General features: G+C 40.6%; 1 long non-coding RNA gene across 1 annotated transcript in view; it reads left to right on the forward strand.

Annotated features, from left to right (window-relative positions):
- The window catches only part of LOC119128668, an 85,349-nt gene extending 83,158 nt beyond the window's left edge, over positions 1-2,191 (forward strand). Inside the window, exon 6 of the long non-coding RNA XR_005099060.1 lies at positions 1,990-2,191. This is a non-coding gene — a long non-coding RNA (uncharacterized LOC119128668). The remainder of the gene's footprint in view (positions 1-1,989) is intronic.
- The last annotated feature ends 19,542 nt before the right edge of the window (positions 2,192-21,733 follow it).

Genomic DNA, 21,733 nt, shown 5'->3' on the forward strand with positions numbered 1-21,733 from the left:
TTTGCAAGTCCTGCGGCAAGTGTAAAATGTGAAAGGTTTTCAGTGCAGGTATATTCTCTTTCCTCGTTTGTTCAGAATAAGTGACGTCTTCACGTCAAAGTGTTTTCCAAACACCAAGTGATCTCACTTCCTACATATGTGTGTAAGGTCCTTTGTGTGGTAATGTGTTTGTTTTTGTCATAGGCAACAATAATAATAAATAATAAGAATAATATGAATTAACACAAAATATTTGAGAGACCTAAATTGTGAAGATGACCATTTTCTCAACCAATTCATGACTTTGGGGCTTTTGATACGTTCTTTTTTTCTGCCATTTTGTCAAAACACATCTGATCATGTAAGCAAGCACTATATCTGGTGCTTAAATGTGTTTACTCATTTAACAGAGCTCCTATTTAAAGAGCTTAAGGTGACAAATCAGTGGTAGCGTTTGCTTTTTGCGTAAGCTAGCCTCATTCAAATACGTTTAGAAAGAGACAGAGAAAAAAAAAAACTCATAACAGCAAACAAACAAAATGTCCCTTTTCCAGATGGTAGCTGCAGTGTGAATGTTAAAACTACTGCTGTCAACCTTGCTCTTTAGTTCTGATGGCACATCATAAATATTGATGCAGGCATAATAGGTAGAATGCGTCATGTGTTTACATTTATGTAACAGCTGAATGCATTTGGGGCCCAGGTGAGGGATGATTTGGTTGATTTTTCTACTTTCAGTTAAAATGGTAGCTGCATTTTTCTACCTTCAAAGGAGTCAAACCGCATAACTTGTTGTTCACATCAGACAGTAAATGTCAGGCAAATGAAAAGTCGTATGCTGACTGATGTTAAGACAGGTTTGGGAACGTGAGAATGGGGAGAAACACTTGGTAAGACAACAAATACCTTTAATTCCTTTTACTGACCCCCACTACCCACCCTCCATATTTACTGAAACCTTTCCAGTGATCTGACTGAGGATATTTATTCCAAAGGGCATTCTTATGAGATTCTCCCCTGCACGATTAGCACACAAAATACTTCAGTTGCTCATGTTTTTATTTGCAGTCTGGTTCTTATTTAAATCTAGAATACATAAAAGTGTGTATTTTGTTTTGCAAGAAATGAGAACCATCAAGATTTCGTATTTTTGCCTGTCGTGCTTTGCCCGAGTTGCAGATGCTGCGTTTTTTGCTGTCAATGGTATTTAGAAAAAAATTTGAATTAAAGATAAAATACTCATTCATTTTCAACCTTTTCACGCTTTCCTGATTTTTATGGTCTTGGTCTTGTCTACGTCCCGGGTTGTCTCGGTCTTGGTCTTGGCTCAGTCTCAACTCCGTAAAGTCTCAATTTTGTCTCTGCTCTGTTCTCGGGCAAGCGAAGTCTCGGATTGAGAACAATACAAAGTAAATATGCTATCGAGGCAGCAAACTGGCATGCCCACCAGATGCGTTGAACCACCTTGTAAATCACAAAACCGACTGAAAACTGAACTTGTTACAGCAGTTTGGTGGCATCTGAAACATCTTCATTTGATTGCGGGATGTCATAAAAATAAATAAATTCAAGCTTTCAACATGCTTGAATTGTGGAAATACGATGATTGTTCCGACAGCTCTATTGCCTTTTGCGGGGCCCAGCTGGAGAAGACGATAAGAAAGATAACAGCTCATTTCTCAAGAGGGCGTGCATCTGTCTGTTTCCCCGCTTGTGCCTGATGCTGTTCATCCAACGGAGGTTCTCCCTTTATGTTCTTTTGGGTGCCTGATAAAAGGCCAAAGAACTGCCAAGGATTACAAATCGCAGCCTGTGTTTCACTAAATATGATTTCCTATGCAACAAGCTTTCAGATTACTGTTGTGTACAATTGCTGTCAGGATACGAGGCAAGGTACGCTGCACATACACAACTTTTTATTGTACTGCAGTGTCAGGAAGTAATGGCGCAACGTGTTAACCAAAGACAACCCCAAGGTTAAACGTTTGCATTCCGGCGTGTACTCTGCAGCGTCACACTTATGCTGATGAGAACATAAGATTGCCTCAACCTTGCAATCGGCGGGGGAGTGAAGGAGATTAGAGACCCGGACTCACCTTACCTGAAGAAAGTCTGTCATTTGAATGACTGACATTCAGCATGTTTGCTTCATATTTCCTTTTATTACTTCTATCATCGCGTTCTCTGCCCTCTTAATGCCCACCTTCAGACTGAAAGCTGCCGGGCTTTTCGTTTTGATGTATTGTCCAAGACAAAATTATACTTCAGGTGAGAGCATTAGGTGGGCTTTGAATATTAAAAATACGATAAGAACAGCATTATCAGAACCAGGAGTCCAGCCTGTACCACGCACAGACTTAAAGAGCAAAAGATGCACAGGAGGTTAAAGGAAGAACAAAAAAGCTCTCATGGGCTTTTTGAGGATTTCATAATGTGCCCCTTGAATGAGGAGTGGAAGAATAAGCAAAGAGAGTTGGCAGAACACTGGAGACAACATCCCACAGAGGCGCTCTCCATCATGCAAGGACAGCTTGCTAATAGAGTTGTTTACATGCATGCAGCGACTCTATCTGTCTTTCTCGTCTTTACCACACACACAAACTCACACATACATTTGCACGCGTTGTCTCTTGATTTTGCTCCAGGATGTTAACGCTATAAATGGCTGAATGCCCACTCCACCCACTGACATTTATCAAAATCAAACCTAATACATGGGGTCACTCATGCGTGTGTATGAACAGTGTGAGTGAGATTATGTTGTGTCAGCTTTTTGCGTATGCAATGGTGTATCTTTGTGTGGCGCGTAGACAGTGGGATGAGTAGGCCCCGTTGATGTGGACTTGTTCCCTGGATGCATCTTAAAGCTGATAATGAGTTGAGCTAGGTTAACACTGCAGGAAAATATGGCCCAGATTGGGATTTTTTGGTGACCTGCGCCTTGTATCTCAAAAAATTTAACTTGTGTTGACAACAGTCTGCAAAATGTTGGTCCTCCAGAGGTTTTGTGAGAGTCCACTGAATCCCCATCTTGTGAGTTCCATTTTAGTTACGGTTCCACATTTCTATGTTAGAAAGCAGGAGAGACACAATATTTTATCAAGGTCGACAATCTCGTATATCAAGGTCTACAATGTAGTTGCTAAGCGAGATAGGGAGGGCAAATTTCTGGTCCCGGCTATTTTTAAAACGGATAACCACAGGTGTCACCACCTCTTGTCGGCTTAGGAGAAACTCATATCTCGATCTCATTAAGTGTGGCTATGCAATTACTATAGCACTGGTCGAGTTTTTATACAGAAAATAGGACTGCAAGAAACATGCAAACAATCAAGAATCAGGATTCAGTAAAGTGGCTAACGTGACTAAAAATATGCTGTGTCATGCCCAGTTCATCACAACATTGGAAAAAGTGTCAAGAAAAAAGGATGTGGATTTGAAGGGAGGGTTCATCGACAGCGCGTAGATGACAAGAGGCTTTGGTCAGGAAAGGCAGTTTGTGTTTCAAATGGTAACTGTAGTAAATGCACTGGCTTTTGTGTGGACGGCATCGGTGATTCCTGAGGTGACTGAGAATGACGGTGCAGGACGTGAGCCGACTGTCGCAACAGGATACGCATGAACAAATTGCAGTCGATACCAGATAATTGAACTTTTTACACCCAGTGAACAACTTTTGTGGCAGCGCGGGGTGGTGTCTCACAGCAAGAATGTCTTAAATTCAAATCAGTGTCGGGTCATTCTGTGCAGGGGATGACCCAAATTTGGACTCGTGTCAGAATGTCTCATAATTGATCACTAAACTATAGTAGCGCTTCTTGGCTCTAGCAATAAAACAGCATGTGTGCCTTTTGTCCCGTGTATTCTTATGCCGCTGCACAAACATGCGAATCACGGGCCTTTCGTTTCAGTATCATTCTTAGACCAACCGACCACTGAATTGAGTTTAAATATTGTTCTCGTCCTGCTTTTTGTAGCAGAGTCATAGCTACAAAAAAATATTCAGGTAGTCATTCAAACTTCGACTGTCATTGAGTATGTCCGATTAGTTTTGCCATATGTGAAGAGGAGTCAGCGTTTGAAAAGTGAAAAGGATCTGTGCCTATGCTACTCACCAATGGACGCTACAGTTGCTTTTTTACTTTCAAATTTAGCTTGTAGCAGACTTTAGTGATGGTATGCATGTTGTGATCACGACACAGTATTCGATCAACTGGTGAAAGGAGACTTTGAATCGCTCTTCTTTCATTGACAGAATAACCTCTTCAAATAACGAAGCGTATGTAGGAATGGAGAAAAACATTTGCTGTACTGTGTGTTCTGTAAAGTGCTTTGTGACAGCTGTTGTAGACGCGTGATACATAAAGTTGAGTTGAGTGAGCAAAAACTGCAGCACAGTGCCAGGAGATACGCTTGAATAATGGCCGTTTGTAGTGTCACAGTACGTCTGTCGCTGGTTTATATTTCATGCATGCGTATTTGGACAATTTAGCTAGTTCATCCTTGAGGCACACCAGACTGGCTGCATGGTGCATCATAATGAAAAAGACATTTTCTGTGATTAATACGTATCTCCTCCAGCTTGATGTATACGCTCAATCATGACCTGAATCTATTAGAAATTATTGATTTCGTAGAGAGGTGAAGAAGCGGAAACAAAGAGCGAGAAAGAAGGTGATTGGTAAAGCGATGGCAAGACGGATGAAGACCAACATGGACTGACATGATCACACTAACAACCTTTCAGACTCACAAACCACACAAGCACGAGGAGAACAAGCAAACTCCACACAGGAACACTAAAGTCCTAAATCGAACCTCCAAACTCCGAACTGTGAGGCAAATGTGCTGACACTTGTATCGCCCTTCTGTGGAGAAAAGTTTGGTTGTAATGTCTGATATCAACTTTGTGACTGGTCGCTGTGGGAGTGGTTAAAGCCACTTTTAGTGAAGGCAATATCCACTAACAACAGACTCACAATGGGGACAGATGAAGACACCTTTAGTTTGCAATCACCACAACAGTTTACTTTGACTCACTTTCCCGCTAGTCAGCTGAGTGGTCCCTCCCCAATTAACTGTAATCACTCCCTCTGAATGTAGCGACATGCAAGTAATAATGGTGGTAAACACACTTCATTTTATGAATTTGAGTTATTGCAGGACGACTTATGCATTTCACAAGTTCAAATAGGTTAACTACAGAGCAGAATACATTTTGTGCTGTGTATTGGGAGAGCATTTTTGTGAAGCTTAACTTACTTAATGATGAACTTCAGAAAAAGAAAAATTGGTTGTCGATTGATTGATCCAAAGCAATTCTGAGTGGCCGCATCTGAGACCTGTGTCACTATTTTCTGATGTCGCACATGGTGATTTCCGGTATGTACAACATGTACAGCCACAAAGGTCGGCATTTAAAAAAAAATGTCACGTGAAATGGTTTTCTACTGGCATCATGACATTTAAATCATTGACATTTTGTAAGACCTTTAAAAACTAATCAAAATTTTAGATAAAAAAATGTAGTACTTTCGTAATCCCATAGTATAATATAATGGAAAGGAAAGAAATGCTGTGGCCTTTCTATATATCTTTAAAAGAATAAAAATGTATCAAGAAACAAATATATGGGTGATAGAGTTCTTGACTTCATCTACAAACTAAAGGTAGACTGGCGATGTCTTTTTTCCATTTTTTTCCTAGCCACATCATTTGATAATTTAATACGACACCATCCATCAGAGCAAGTGTTCGTATATCCTCAATTTGGACAGCTATGCCCATTAGCCGAAGGCTTAGACCATTCATAGTCCCGAGACAGAAAATGTTCAACACGTTTCGTTCCAAATTACATCTTGGTGGCCAATGAAACCCGTCCAACATGATCTTTCCCTTTGCACATACACTCTTACATTAAATTTACGAGTTTACATTCCAATGAGATTTTCAACAACACGTTCAAAGCAATAACTGCAGGTCCTCTCCACTTCTTCTTCAGCTGTCCATCAAACCCATCATAGCCGTAAATGGACGAACCTGATGGGACCCCGGAGACCAAAACTGACTTGAAAAAAAGTTATAGTTAAACTGATCCTGGAACATTAAAATGAAATTAGATTTGTAATGCTGTAGCTGAAAGTCAAGTCAACTACTATTATCTACTTTGAGGCATTCCACTCGAAACGTAAATATACTAGACAATGATAACTATAGTATATGTTGTCTAACGATGGGCACATTAGAAATTATTCAAGTGTCAAGCAGCAAAGCGGCTCCACGCATATATTATGCGTAGGTTGTGATATGATGTGAATTCAAAATTTAATCTTGCAGCCATGTTGCACAAACGCGTTGGTCCAATCAATCGAAAGGTCAGGTTTCACATTTCTCTCCCTAATCAAAACACTCGTCTGGAGGAATGCTGCATTTTTTGAAGCAGGTATACAATATGCGACGCTAACTTCAAATTAGATTTTAAGGTGTTTTTAGGTCAGGACCGTTGTCTGGATTTCAGCTTTGCACAGCCCAGCTCCTAAAGGAGTCATGGCATTGAGCCAGTTACTTTTGAAGTCAACTAATGTTCTATTTTGCCAGTTACTTTCATCTAAAGGTTGTAATGAACAATTTCTTCTACTTCTTACTTTTTTGTGGAGTGGATAATCAATGCTGAAATAATTTCATCAATACCAGTGAAATTGGCTTTTATGCCATAAAGTCTATGGTTGCATTTTAAGAGCTAGATGGAACTTTTTTGGCAGATCTCGTAATTGAAATAACGCTAGCAAAACACCCCAGTATCTGGCATGTTGCAAAATCCAGAATAATCTAAGAAAAAGGCTATTTTCATTCATGTCATTGTATGATATAATCACCAGCAGTATTATCAGTGGTAGAGTGACAATATCACGTAATAACGTTTTATGTGATGATGATAAACAGATGGTCTGCTCTGGTCTTTTTGTACTCGGCCTTTGTAGAGCAATTGAATTTGTTCTTTGGGTAAAAACCTGTAAGATTCCACTCTCTGTGTCCTTTCCCTTGGTGTTGAAGTTGTGAGGCTATGCCACTTCCCAATGTTGGAGAAGCTTCTGACAATAAAAAAAAAGCACAAAATCCAGAGTCAGTTCCCTCTACTCCCATGTCATCATCATTCTTAATGAGGCTAACAATAGCAAAGTCTCTAAGACCTTGTAATCCTTTATTGGCATTTTAGAAGTGCCTGAGCGTTCAGTATCTCAGCCTTTTAATACATACACACGGGTTGCTTAATAAAGTATTCAGTAATTTCACATTGAATATTCATTGGAACAGACAAGCAATTGTGTCGCAATGCTCTTTCTGCCTCCTCTATTCTCCTGGTGTGTAAATACCAGCATAAGGAGACCAGTTATGTCGCCGTCACATCATCTATCATACATGACCAATTGCAATGACAAGATGAATATGCTCCGATGTCACTTGTCTGTGACGAAACCAGTGAGAACTGTTCACCCTGTTTAATTGGTTACGCCTCTCAGGATGGACACTAATTACTGCCAAGTCGTACCCGAAAATCTTGGAAACGCAAAGTTTTATCTGGCAACCCACAATGGAAACAACCCCCCCGCTCCAGGATCAGATATGGCAGAGTCCGGCTTTGTGGCATTTGTTTGAATTTTTGCCGATGCAGTCCCGATAGAAATATCCCACCCTCCATTGTAAAACGCGCAATATTGTCGTCCATGAAACAGAAAGTGTATCTTTTTGCTAAGTGCCATTCTACAAACTGTTGTGCATAATTTGATGCCTAATCTATTCCACGTGCTGGATGCAACTATAACTAAATTGTAGTTTTTGTAGGTGTAAACAAGAATAAAGCATTTTTGTTCATGTCAAAATGTAATAAACTAGAGAAATAAATGTTCACCAGTGAGACCAGAAGGCTGCAGTCAGAACCGGCCCTGAGGGCAATTCTAATAAGCACAGTGTAATGAAAAAAAATGAGTGTGGTATACGTGGAGCTCAGCCCACGTACCCTGAAGGCTTGCCCTGCCCTTTTCCAGAGCCTGCCTCTTGCAAGACTCTTGGCTCTTCCCTTCACTAGCTCTCTCTGGTTGCCACGGGGACACTTTCTTCTCTCTTGGTCTCCAGCTGACCTGCTGCTTAAGTCAAAAGTGCAGAATCACACACCTTTCATTAAAAGTCAGTGTTAATACTGTCGTAAACCCCGTACGTTGACGTTATCCTAGGTAAGGCCAAATTTCTATTATGATGTTTGCAAAACTAGATGTTTGAATATTCCATCTAATCTCGTTGATATGCGGCCTGCATATTTTTGTCTAATAATAGACAAGTATATGGAGCGGCGACCACCTTACATTTAACATACATCTTCTCGATGGAAGCCAGAAACCATCAAAGCAGATTTATGGTAAGATGAGGACTTGATATCTGAGTGACACTAGCCAATCATAGTTCTGACATATGTGAAGATGAGCCCATCAGTCGATAATAGGCAATGGACAGTGAGTCACACACAATGATTGAGAGAGAGAATGGCTGCTCAGCTGGGGGTTAGAATCTTGTTGGACTCCGTGAAGCCAGAGTAGCCAGACAAAGCCAACATTGGAACCCCAAATCTTCTGTCTTCTTTCTTTCTTCTTCTTTCTTCACCTCATATGCCGGTCAGAAATTATACTCAGACTTAGTCAGTTTGTCTTTACTATAACTTAAGTTTCCTTCTAAGTTCTTGCCTTGGACCCCTACATTTAATTTGTTTTGTTAACTGCCCTTAAATACAAAAGTAAAGAGTTCTGAGGGTGAAAATGTGTAACTACTTGGCAAATAATGCACAAAGGTCATGAGAAATATGCACAAGGTCCTTGTAAAATTTGGTTCTACTGTAAACTGGGCCTCAGTCCAGTCATTTTCATTTCTACGCAGTTTTGAAGTTTAGCTGGCGTTCCCTGGGGTCATTTGCACAGAGGTGGCTGAGCCGGCAGATATTGGCTGTTATCCTGGATCTCTCTGCAGTTTCAAGTAATTGGCAGTGTGAAATCTCACTTCTCATTTAGAAGCGTCAGGGTCTGTGCTCAACATTAAAAGAACATCTTTTGCCAAGGAGAGAGACGGGAGGTGGTGCGCTGACATTGATCGACTGTTGCATTACTAACTTCAGGAGATGCGTTTCTGACATCCTTTGGGCCTATAATTGAATTCTATCCATCTTTGACAATTGTAAAGATGCCTTAAAGGGATGGTCCAGAAAGGTTACCCAATGTGCAGGAATAATGTCAAAAGGGTAGCCACAGAGTCTAATGTTGTTTTCTTAAACCAAGAAATCAGGAAACAGGAATCATGGAAGCGAGATAAAAAGCCTTGACCTTAATCCCATGGACAACATACAGTATCAGTCCAAGATAGGCAAAGCTGGAAAGTTTTTTGTGGGTGTTGACAGGCTGACACAACATTTCACTGAGGGGTGGCCGCGCACATATCCAGAAACATTACCAACATACTCATTTGACAAACAGGATCGGGTCTAAAGCCCGGTTCACACAGCGGGATTATTAGCCCAATTTTGGATGACTATTTAAACGCAGCTTTAGTGCAATATTGTTTTTGCAGTTTCTCATTGAAGTATTTATAAAGTGAATTGTATGTAGGACTGATTGTCTTGCCCTGTGCGTGAGGGATCATTTTACACAATGGGCTGGTCATCAATTGCAGAGCGGAAATAAAAAATCAGATACACTCACACCTACGAGCAACTTAAAGTCTTCTGAATTGATCCCGACATTCATGTTTTTGGAATGTGGAAAGAAAATGATAAAACTTGTGCTAGCTTGTTGCGAACACCCAAACACCATAAAAAAAGAGATGGATTTGAACCCAGAACATCTGACTATTGCATACTGTAGTTGGGTCTTGCAGTTAGTGAGATAAGATTTTCTGTGGTTGGCACAGGGTTTGAAGATATCGTATTTATCAGATCATCAGCACCAGAATACTTACACAAAAGATCAGGATGAATCAACAGTTAGCGATTGAAAATAAACCGAACCTTTAATCCTCCAGAAGGGTGGATTTAGTATTTCAGGGCTATTGCATTATATTGCATTAGTAGTACCGTGATTCTCAGAGTCAAGAGTGGAGTTACGTCGTTCGGGCTCGGAAATCAGGCCATTATAAAAGTCACGTTTAGGGTAACGTAAAGTACAACCGGATGCATGAAGAGAATTATTCATGGATCGTGATGCACGTATCATGCAGTAAGCGCATTAGAAGTGCACACCTACTGTATTTCTTCCAAAAGTGTGTCGAGTAACTCCACGCACCTTTTCACTTGATTGAACAAGTCGGCTCTCCCGCTGTTTATTCATTCAGTTCCGTGGCGTCTCCTGCTGAGAGCGTGACTTTGTTCCTATCACCTCTGTCCCATTTTATGATGGTGTCTACCGTAGTACCTTTCACATCTGCACACAAGGGCTTTTCAACTGCTCACTCTGACATACACAATGAGCATCCACATATTTTAGATTGCTCTCTGCATGGCCAAACTTTGAACATCAGAGAACTAACGCGACTTCCCACAGGGAGCTGAAATAAATACGTAGCCTACACTGAGTTAAAATCAGTCACCATGTAGAGATTGGTGTGATGATATTGAGAGGTGGCCGAGCGGGCTGTATGACTTAAGGGAATCCAGAACAACTTTTTCAAATGTTGATAAGTTTTGATAAGTCTTATTGTATCTGCTAATGATCTCATCGCTCTACGGTTTTCTTCTCTCTTGGGATTCTTAGTACAAAAGGCGAGTTAACTGAGAAACGGCTTTGAGTGTTGACAATGACCCGCCTCTCGCTCTCAAAAGAACTCATCAACCACTCGCTTGTGCTTGAGAAGGAAGTTGAAGAAGTTCATTGCATGGTTACGCAGTCTGTTATCCTTTCTTCATTTCCGGCTACACGGTCTGTTATGCTATCTTCATTTCAAACTGTGTCATGCAAAAATATTAGGATATCCATCAAAGGAATATCTTTCTCCAGACAAGAAAAACAATACTTTACTGGCACTCAATCCACAATCACTGACCCAGAAGTCTTCAGACTACAAGAAAACGTCTTGACTTTAAACTTAGCGTGCACCCTGTAGGTTTTGTGAGTGACAAGTACATTAAACTCATAGCCGTCAAACAACAGGCAGCTGTCATGTAAGCGAGCCGCTTGAGACCTCTCGGGGGGGGGGGGGTTCTCTCAAACCTCCCACTGCTGTGGTTCAGTCAGCCAGTGGCTACTTTCCAGTCGACGAAACAAGCGTCTAAAACAGCTCAAGGGGTATCAATATTTAACCAAGCAGCTTGGTGAACGAAAGGAGCCTGCTCTGTTTTACGCCACCCAAGGGGCACCACTCACTCACTAGCAGGCTAATTGCTTTATGTACATATGCAGAGGTAGCCTTTGCACATTATTCCCTTGAATGGAAAGGATGCATGTGCCCAGGCTAGTCGCTCTAACTGTCAAAGGGGAGGTATGCATTGTTTCTGTGTTTTCGTTGGAATTCAGAATAGACATTGTTATGCAACCTGTATTAGGCTGTATTAATTTCGAGCTCAAAGTGCGTTGCCGCAATGTTTACTTTTCAAATGGAATTGAAAATGCCAAATCATTTGTCATGCAAGCAATCTTGTGTGTTTGACGTACCTACAGTTGAGATCGTCACCAACATCTTTTGCGTTTGCTTTCTTGTTTATTTCTTTGGTCCGCTCGGTCGCTGTGATCCCTTTGGCGCTCTTCCACCACCACAAGATTGCTGTTTGCTCACCTACCACGCTCAACCTGCATACCCGCCAGCGAGCCATTCATCCTCTCTCCGAGCTATCATTACTTCCTCACCTGGTCGTCATACACCTGTTGCTGGGTTAAATAAAGAAATGCTTTCAGGGATATTCAGAGCATTATTGCATGACTTTGAAAAATATATAATTGTTATTGATCCGATTTCCTTGTTTTGAGTACTTGTGCTTTCTCTTTGCATAAGTTTAAGAGTTGACGCAGCATAGACAAATGTATCGAGAGACTTTTTTTTTTTGCAAGTCATTCTCTAGGGATGTAAGGTAAAATAACTTATTTTTGCAAAAAAAAAGGTCCAGGAAGTCATACTTGTGTTTGATGCACGCTAACCTGCACAGAACCTTTACTTCAACTACACACAAAACATTATCCATTTTCATTTTGTGTAGGTGTAATGATCACAAGGCCTAATATTTTGTATCGTGTACTGGCATCTTCATATGAGCATTCTGGCTGCTACCTTAGCCTTGTCTAAATTCACTCAAACCACTCTTAAGGATATTGCATTCACCTTGAGAAGAACGGTAAAGCATATCTGCATCTTGCACCTTTTTTTTTTTTTTTTACTATTCACTTCTATAATGACAAAGAACCGCTAGAGCTCTAAAAACCTTGGCTGACCTTATAATCCAAAGAGAGGTGAGGTGGTGAAAGAAGAGGAGTGCGTTTCTAGCAGCAGAATGGCAATATACATTGTTTATACATCACAGAGCACATATTTGAAGAACAGTGCTTACTGAACTTCACTTGATTCCCAGAGCAAATCAGAGGTCATATGCAGAGATGATACTTGTAGTTTTAACCTTACAGCTTCTCCAACTTAAACATTTTTAGTGACCGACCTAAATCCTGCATGGCGTGTGGCGTAACTGCGCTGAGGCAAGTTCGACTCGATGTTAGTCATTCTGCAGATGAGAAGGAGGGTTGCGCCACTCTGGGAGTGGTCACAGCCAACTTCTATTATGGCCAATTCAAAAAACTTTGTATTCCTTACAGCACACCAGTCATGGTGTCATGAAGTGGGCATTTGGAAGCTGTCCCTCAGCCCTGATCATGTGCCCCTCCCCATAAGTCTTCCGGTCTGTAGGATGATTAAAAAAAATAGATGGCAATAATTCAGAGGGTTTTATGCAGTTAGACAAGATCTAAGCAAGTGTAAGGTTTAGATCAATTTACTGCGATTGAATCGTTCCTCAAGATCGATAAACATTTGCGCCTCAGCGCAGCGCTACCACTCAATTACATATTGCTGTATTTTATATTTTCTTTCCTCTGGATCCACCTCTTCCGTACTTCTGTGTGAAACCAATAACAGATACCCACCCTCATGCACCTCGGTGTTCTCTCTGTCCAACTTTTGTTGGACATTCACAACTAAAATGTTTCATATGATGTTGCGGCATGCAGACCTAAGGCACTTAAAATCTCATATTTATATATCTTTGCTTTCTGGCTAAGTGTGCACTTAACGCCTGCTGGATGTGCTATTAATCAGGAGATTGGTGCTGTTAAAATTTGCTTTCAGCTCTACAGCTACTTTATTATGTTTAATTGGCTAAAATCTGCAAATGATTGATGTAAATGTCTGGATTGTGTCCCGATAAAGGTACTAATGGGTTGCTCCTTTTATTGTCATCATAAGGGGGTAAGGAAAATGTCACGTTTGATTGACATGTTTAATCACAAATGTGTCTTTATAGTAGGCCATCAAACAAACATCGAGCCACAATAGAAGACCAGAATTAACTCAATGTATATTCTGACGTTCCCAAGTGACTTATTAAGCCCAACGTTTCTTTCAATTCAGTGACTAAAACATGTTCAAGCATGCAACCTTGCTACAGGGTTTGTGAAACCAGCTCAAACTGAGCTGCTTATTGTCTGTGATCTTGTTCTCTTGAGGTCTTAATGTTCACCAGAGAATGTTTCTGACGCTAAAGGCAGCGTAACACATCATTAGTAGTTAAAGAAATAAATCCTTCAGTGCTCCTCAACTCTTTCTGCCTCAAATATATATAGTAATTAAAAAGAAGGAACCTTTGTGTTTATTAAAATAAGTGTACAGCATATCATCACTTGTCACATCTGCATTATTTGTGACAAATGTTTGTACTGATTTTAGGGAAGTACTTGGTTGACATTCTCCTTTTGGTAGAAACCTCACAAAAAAACTAAAAGAACAACAGACAGAGCAAATTCATGTGAGGCATTGAGGTTCCACGCGTTATTCAAATATCTTGAAAGATGTATTTCTCCAAAATTGTGACTAAATCTCCAATTTTCATATCTGGCTTTAGTGATATGAGTAGTTTCGAAGTACAGTGTGTTTTCATTTAACAAAAGTGGCATATTACAATTGATAAGCAAATATATGAAAATGATTAACAGACACACCCGTGCATCAATAACATCAGAACTAGCAAGCCTGCCAAAAGTAATAATAATTCATTAAGTGCAGTTGTAATTCTTGTTTTGGATTTATTTTATTTTTTATGTTCAAGAGTGTAGCAAGCTGAGCAATGACTGTAAACAGCATTGACCCAGCCCGCCCCTCTGCAAGCAAACTCTATCAGCCTATAATTCTCCTTTAAATGGAGAGGAAAGCATCTGACACTGGGCACCATTATCAGAGAAACCATTTTCTTTGGGTGGCCAATTGAAAGCCGCACAAGAGTGGCAGCTTGCCAGAGGAGGATAAGGTGCATTCTTCTCTTCTGTTCTTTAACGTTTTAAAATAGATGACCTTGTCTTTGTTTGTTGTTGTTGTTTTCCTCCTCTTAAGACTTTTATTGGCATTTGATCTGTTGCTGAGTTGTTTTGTGGTTCAACAAGCTCGAGTGGGCATCTTCACTTTTCCCAGAATGGAATGACTAATATGAGAATTGAATTGAACACAATGGTAGCTGTGTGTTGATATTCCTCCTTGTGTCGCCACATGCAATGGAAATAATCTGGAGACTGCTACTCCCTGCTGGCTTTGAGGTTCAAACATAAAAATAAATAAAGATTTGATTGTGTGAAAGAGGCAGTGTAGGTTAGGCATGAAAACAATGAAGCCTGCAGGGTTAGTATGAGCGACCATGCTTCAGGTGACATCGTATTGATCTGCAGCCAAGTTGGAGATAAGTGGGACATGACTGACTGAACCTTACGTGATTAGACACTTCAATTGTGACACATAGATGCAATCCAATCTGAGTCCATATTTTCTTCTTTTTTTTTTTTTAAATCTTTTGCTGTCAACAAGAAATCCAGAAAGATATGTGGAAAGAAGGAGCCAATGCAGCCTTTAGCGAGAACGACTGCATCGTGGTGCCTAAAGGTCCACCAAGTGTGTCTGTGTCAGCGCCCTTAGGAAAACTGTCGTCGCAATGGCCAGGTCAACCTAGGAGCTCATATATATTACTTATCTCGTCACTATGGAAATACAAAATGTTGAAAATTACAGGTATGATTTTTCTAAGAACCCGAGTTTCCGCAAAATTGTCCGAGTTTCCTAAGGAGGGACATTTCAAACAGATACTAAGATGCATGATGCCTGTCTGCACTGTGGCTTACAATGTGTCACAGGCTTGATTTATCTTGTTCTTAGTGAGTGAATCAAACATTTATATTATTACATTTGTTTACGACGTATTGAATAGAAGCTGAGCATTATTCTTCAGCCACAAAGGAGGTTTTTTTTTTCCTATTGCTGTTGGTCATTACTGTGTACAGTCACCTCGACCTGTTAACACAGGAAGGGGGTTGTGTTGAAGAAACATTTGTCATGACCTCCCAGAATTCACACATAATTGCGCCACAACTTCTACTCACCAAAGTGGCAGTCAATCATCGAGGAAAGTGATGGTGCAGGGAAGGAAGTGCCCAGGCTGACTCCATTTGAAGTTAATCTGAAAAGACATGAATGATCTGTAATCATGTCTTATTCAATTAATTCGTGTTTGGTGCTGACCTATTTAGTTTCACCTAAAAATTAAACGAGACTTTTTTCCAATTTAAAACGGTATGTTCTGTGGCATTCAGTCAAAATGTACCAAGTATAAAGACTAACATTAAACATCAGATCCACTTGTAAACGATTTTATGCAAAAAAGCTTCTGCTGCTGGGTTAATGGGCTTTTGTTACCATGACGACTAGGGGCAAAGTAAGGGTGGTACGACCAGGCGGGTGGCTGCTCGCGCTCAAGAAGCCCAGAATCTCAAGATAAACGCAAGTCCTTGTAAAGACACATTTTCCTTCAGTGAAGCATCGAATTATTGCTAACCAGAATTTTTGAGTGCAGATCCCTGCATGTAGCAACAGACAAATTCCCAAATGCAATTTTCCTTCTGACCCCACAGCAACACAACAATAAAACCAGAAAGCAGCTCATACAGAACAGCAACAAAAGTTAAACAGATGCAATTGGGAAACTTTCTACTTCATGTCAAGACGTATAAGGGTGTTGTTTGATGGCTGCATATAAAAGGTTACGTAAGATCTTCCTTCAAAAGTTGCTTGAAGACTGTTACCTTTATTTTTAGACTTTTGGATTAAAGATTAAAACATCTTCAAGAAACAAGAGAAGTACAGTTGCCTTGATTGAACCTTTCCATAATACGATGTGTGAAAATCATCACAGAGTCAAACTCTTGATTTATAATCAAAGCATTGAAGCTGATTTGACTCCTGACTCGAGCCATGTTTTGGCCACTTCAGCTTTATCATGGCCAAAATAGCCCAAACCTCCCATAATCAAACAAAATGAAGACATCATATCTAAATGTGGGTGCGACCATACCTGTTGCTATTGAATTAGACTTCATTTGCCTCCAGTCCTATTCATACCAAAAAACTATTCTTTGTAATCTGTGGTCCATGACAGGCTATTCCATATGATTAGCTTGCGGTGTTGTGGGTCCTCCCCAACTCACTTGACAGCAATTGCGACCCAGCTGGAATTGTGCCACATCATTTGCTTTGCAAATGAACTGCATATTGAATATCATTTAGTTGATGCCCACATGGAAAGGTCTGAATTAGTTTTTGAAATGCTGCAAAGCACTGAGAGTTTAATACTTCGGCATGGCAAATAAGGGGAATATATGTGTTTGGGCACTGTGCACAATGTTTATTTCTATTTAAAGGTGGTGATAAGTAGCCACCCTAGAACAGATGAAGCAAGTTTTTATTATTCACTTTTAGTTATACTCCTATGGCTAACAAAATCTCCCTACCTGGATTGTTGGCAAATGAATGCTACGGCGCATATCTGAAATATTAATATGCTGACTCAATTATTACATTGTAGCAAATGTTGAAATAAAAGTTACGTGTTTAAAACAATGGAATGCATCACAGACGCAGATCATAGATCACACACTTTGCATGCAAAGTAGGTGTCGACTCTATTTCATGTTACCCCGTGCTCTGTTTCCCTTGCGGTGACAAACGCTTACGTGCCTGTGCACATGTGCCTTCAGTTTGACTCTGCGTGTGTGCACCAGCCCCAGAGTGCATATCACCACCACCTAAAAACACTATCGCAAAACACATTACTGAAGAACATTTGGCTGGTGATGTTTGACAAGCCTTGACCAAGTGCAGCTTGGGTCAACTCTGTGTTCTATTACCCCCCCCCCACATGCTGTATTTTTCACAGGTCACACTGACTAGACTCCCTTGAGGACAAAAAGCAGGGGGTCAACGTCAAGATTGTATATGAGTGTGTGTACGTGCAGGAGGTACGGTACCATTGAGGCTCAAAGGCAGACATTTTGGATATGTTCCAAGCTGATGCAGTTGGGAAGCACTGCTTCTTCCCCCCACAGGCCTGGTTGACATTTAAATTGTCCATGCTGGTGACCAATGCATAAAGGAATAGCTGCTCCATCTATTACAGCCAAGGTCAGGGCACTGCAGCATAGTTTGCCTTGATGTCAAATGTTTACTGATAGCTTGTATAACTCATACCATGTCCTAAATTACACTTATTTTTATTGAACTACACCATTAAGTCAACCCCCCCTTCCTTCCCTCCACCGACTAGATTATTCAGACGGCGCGTCCATGCCAGTGCCATAACTTTTAACAGGACTAAGTTTTCATGTTTGCCTGCTAAATATGCAAGGGTCAATGTTTAATGATAAGCTGTCAGTCAACGTGAAGCAGTGGCACGGCATCAGCCCTGACTGTAAACACCCGTGACCTAAACGCACCCTTGCAAAGATACACAAGCAAACACAGAAAGACTTACTAAAGATTTTAAGGTCATTCTGTTAGCTAGCTAATCTCACTAGAACGTCACACACCATCTCGGACCCCAATTGTTCTTTGCCTCTCTCAATTTCTCATGCTCCCATTCATTCTCATTCCACTCAAGAACCCCTTGTTAGAGCTTGCCATTGCTGATCACACTCTCTGCCAGTCATTTTTGGTTATCATGCGAACGTAATCCCCCAAGCACCCATCCAGAAATAGAAATGTGGATGCAACTTTATCCCGTATGTCACAAACCTCCATCCTTCCATCCGTTTTCTCTACCATTCATTTTTCAGGTTTTGTGTGACAAAGCATATTTCTATGTCCTTCTGCTGCAGATGGCGCTGCATACAAAACAGTTTGTCCCCTATTTTTGAAGGGCAGTTCGCAGCATGCGAGCAGACAGATGGAGAAGCGGAGAGGTTAAGATGCTGGGTGAATCTAACGGCGTCTCCCCATGTGAGCTGTGACAACGTGGCAGACAGCGAGAGATCGATGCCTCGAGGTGACCTCACCATAAAACACAGCAGCTGTTCACTCGTTCATCTTATGTTCGACTCACCTGTTGACACTGATGCTGACGCAGCACCGGGCAAATCTCAAGCACACACCCACCTTATTCATAGCTCAACTCTGTAAATAATGCAAGGAAAAGAATGGGAAACAGATAGACCGAGCAGACAAAGACAATTGATTGTTAAAAACTGATTTGAGTTTGTGGGTAGCTCTGGTGGACCCTGAGAGTATTTACTGAGGAGAAGAGAGAGACAGAGTGAGGTTGTGAAATGCCGGAGAGCTGCAAGCCGATATCCGTCACAGTGGCATTAATGATATTCTCTATTCATTAGAGCGAACCCTGGGGACCTCAGTTATTAGACACATCCCAATTAAGGCCTGCGGTGAGCTAATGCTTCTGGCCTGGGTCGGGGGCAGTATGACGAATGAGGAAACCTGGCAGGTTACATCACTGACTTCATCTACTCCCTTTTTGGGAAAGGCACGACACAGCAGATGGAAGAGAGAACATTCAAGTAACCAGCAAGGTATGACATCGCACTTACAGTGGAACAAATTGTGTAGTGTGGACCGACTCCTCTAAATATTTCCAGTAAACCAATCCCAACTAACCAAGTTAACGTGTGCATCAATAGTCATGCCCAACGATGAGCATTATACAATAAATTGATTTCTGTAGACGTAAAAAGCAGGATCACAGCAGATATCATTGAATCATTTTCAATAATAATTCATTTTAGGCTCTACGGTTTAAACATATTTCCATGTATCTTATGCAAAAATCTAAGGAATTTTTTTAATTAGTGTTCCATTGTGCATGTCCTTTGTCTGATGGACATGCGAGCAACTTGTTTCATCCCACCCTCTTTACTAATGTATGCGTCCACTTAATGGATTTCCAGTCGCTGGTCAAAGAAAGGCACTCTTAGCAAAGTTACTGTCCCGTGAAAGACAATGCCATCTTATATTGCTCATATTTATGACGATGTAAGGACGCAGTGGAAGCGAAGGGGACCTGAAGTACTGGGAAGCTAATATTTCATCTTTATGTTTTTGTGAACCGGTTCCAAAGCTGGATGAATATTGGCAGATGAAGGCAGATTTACAGTCCAGCCGGAATATGAACATTTTCAAGATCATGTTGCGTAGCCAACCGAGTCTGTCTGTCTGTTGGACTTTTAAAGCAATCCTTTTTTTATTTGAGGAGCTGAACAAGCGGTCCGTTTCAAATGAATTCTGACCAGTGTTTGAAGAAACTATTGATCTTCTTATATAACATTACAATTCTCCTTGAGCTGTTTTTTGGGGTGTTTGTTCAGGATTTATTGTCTGAAAACACTGATTAAAAAAAGTGCAATTTATGTATTTATGCAAATAATAGCATATTTAGCCATTTTCCTTGAGCACTATTATTATGACAGTTGTTTCCATGCCAAGATGTTGCCATGTAAATGTGCATCTAGAAGGATTATGTTGTGGCAATGGCTAGAGGAGTGAAGGTTATTTTATTGCAAGGTTCATTTCATTTGCATCTCCTAAAAGAGAAGTTTTGTCATCGGCAGGCAGAAACATAAATCATTCAAACAGCGAAAAGGACTACGGTCCCTCTTGGCTTCTTCTTCTTGTGAAGAGTTGCTATTCAAGTGATCGGGATCAGGCAAGCTCATGTTTGTTATGGCGGCAAGTCAGATAAATCAATGAATCCGCACTTCCTACACCATCTGTTCCCCTTTTGTACCTTTGCTTGATTAAACCAATTGAGCAGCCTGTCGCCAGGATGACCCCACTCTGCGGGAGCCCATCTGTGTGTCACAAAGCTGATTGGTGATGTCATCAGAGAGCAGTTGCAATGGTTACGAGACACTGTCAATTGTAGAAAAAAATGTCGAAGTTTTATGAGTACCTTCCTCCATCTCCTCTGTCTGATGAGATGTTGCAGAAAAATCGACATTTCTCAGAGTTCACTGCAACCAAGAGATGATTAGGTGTTTTTACGTCCAATCAAATGCAGCTAATGATCCGGGAATTTTATATTTAGAAGCTAGCGTTCCTTAATTTATGATTTCCCAGCTCACTACATAAATACTAGTATTGGCTTGAAAATAAATAAGAAGCGGGCCAGCGCACATTCAACTGTCTACGCCCTCAAGAAATAATGCTCCTATAGGACCAAAGCTGCAATTAGTCTCAGAGAATAATTATCTAAAGGCAGAGAATTTAAAAAATGACCGTTGTATGTGCAAATATCTGACTGGATGATCTTGCTCTCTTTTTCCAATGGGTAGTTTAACAATTGTGGAGATTCGAGTGTAAAATAAGCAGCACTGGAAAAAAAACACTGTAAGAAAGGAATTCAATCAAGATCAAATCAAACTGATTTGCTATCTTCCTATATAGCATCCTTATATGACTATGGACAGTGGACATTACTGCTGGTGGAATGCAAATAATTCGAAACCCAGATTTTCCAAAATAAAAAAATTCAGCCAAAAAAACACAAAACAAAAACATGACATACACCTATGGGAACATGATCACAAAGCTTTTTTTTAATTGTTCTGAGGTGTCTCAAATACCAACATTTACTATAAGCACGTTTGATAATGGAGGTTTCACAGAATGAAGAAACGTGAGGCTGTTCACAATTGCACTGCTGCACTTGAGTTAACCCATTTGATGGTTTTAGGAACTACTTTCTCAGTTGTTAAATAACGCCTTTCCACTTCGACTTCAATTGAACACAATTGAACACTTTTTTCTACAAACGCACGACTCATCTGTAAATAATGTTTACATGCAAACGCACTGAATTAACGGTTTATTAACCGATTTGGCACAATTTTCACTCATTTAGCTCTTTTGTTAATTGCGCCCATTGATTCTGTCAGGTAAATTGCACCCCACAGCCCTCGATACAAGTTACTGCTCTTAGAGCTGGCATCGCTTAAGTCCAGCATTTCCCAAAAGCAAGCCGCAGCCTTGAAAAGTCTTCTTTTTTTTTTTCAACCAGTCATGTTTGTTGTATTCCCAGCTCACTCATTTATTTGGGAACTACTTTGTAGTTCAAGGTGTACGGTATTAGATGAGGAAGGCAAGGGAATTAAAGTGACTTTGAACCCAGCATGGTAGCTGCTTGCAGTTGGGCTGGTCTGCATATTCC

The sequence above is a fragment of the Syngnathus acus genome, chromosome 10, assembly GCF_901709675.1.
Source record: "Syngnathus acus chromosome 10, fSynAcu1.2, whole genome shotgun sequence".
Classification (NCBI taxonomy): Eukaryota; Metazoa; Chordata; class Actinopteri; order Syngnathiformes; family Syngnathidae; genus Syngnathus; species Syngnathus acus.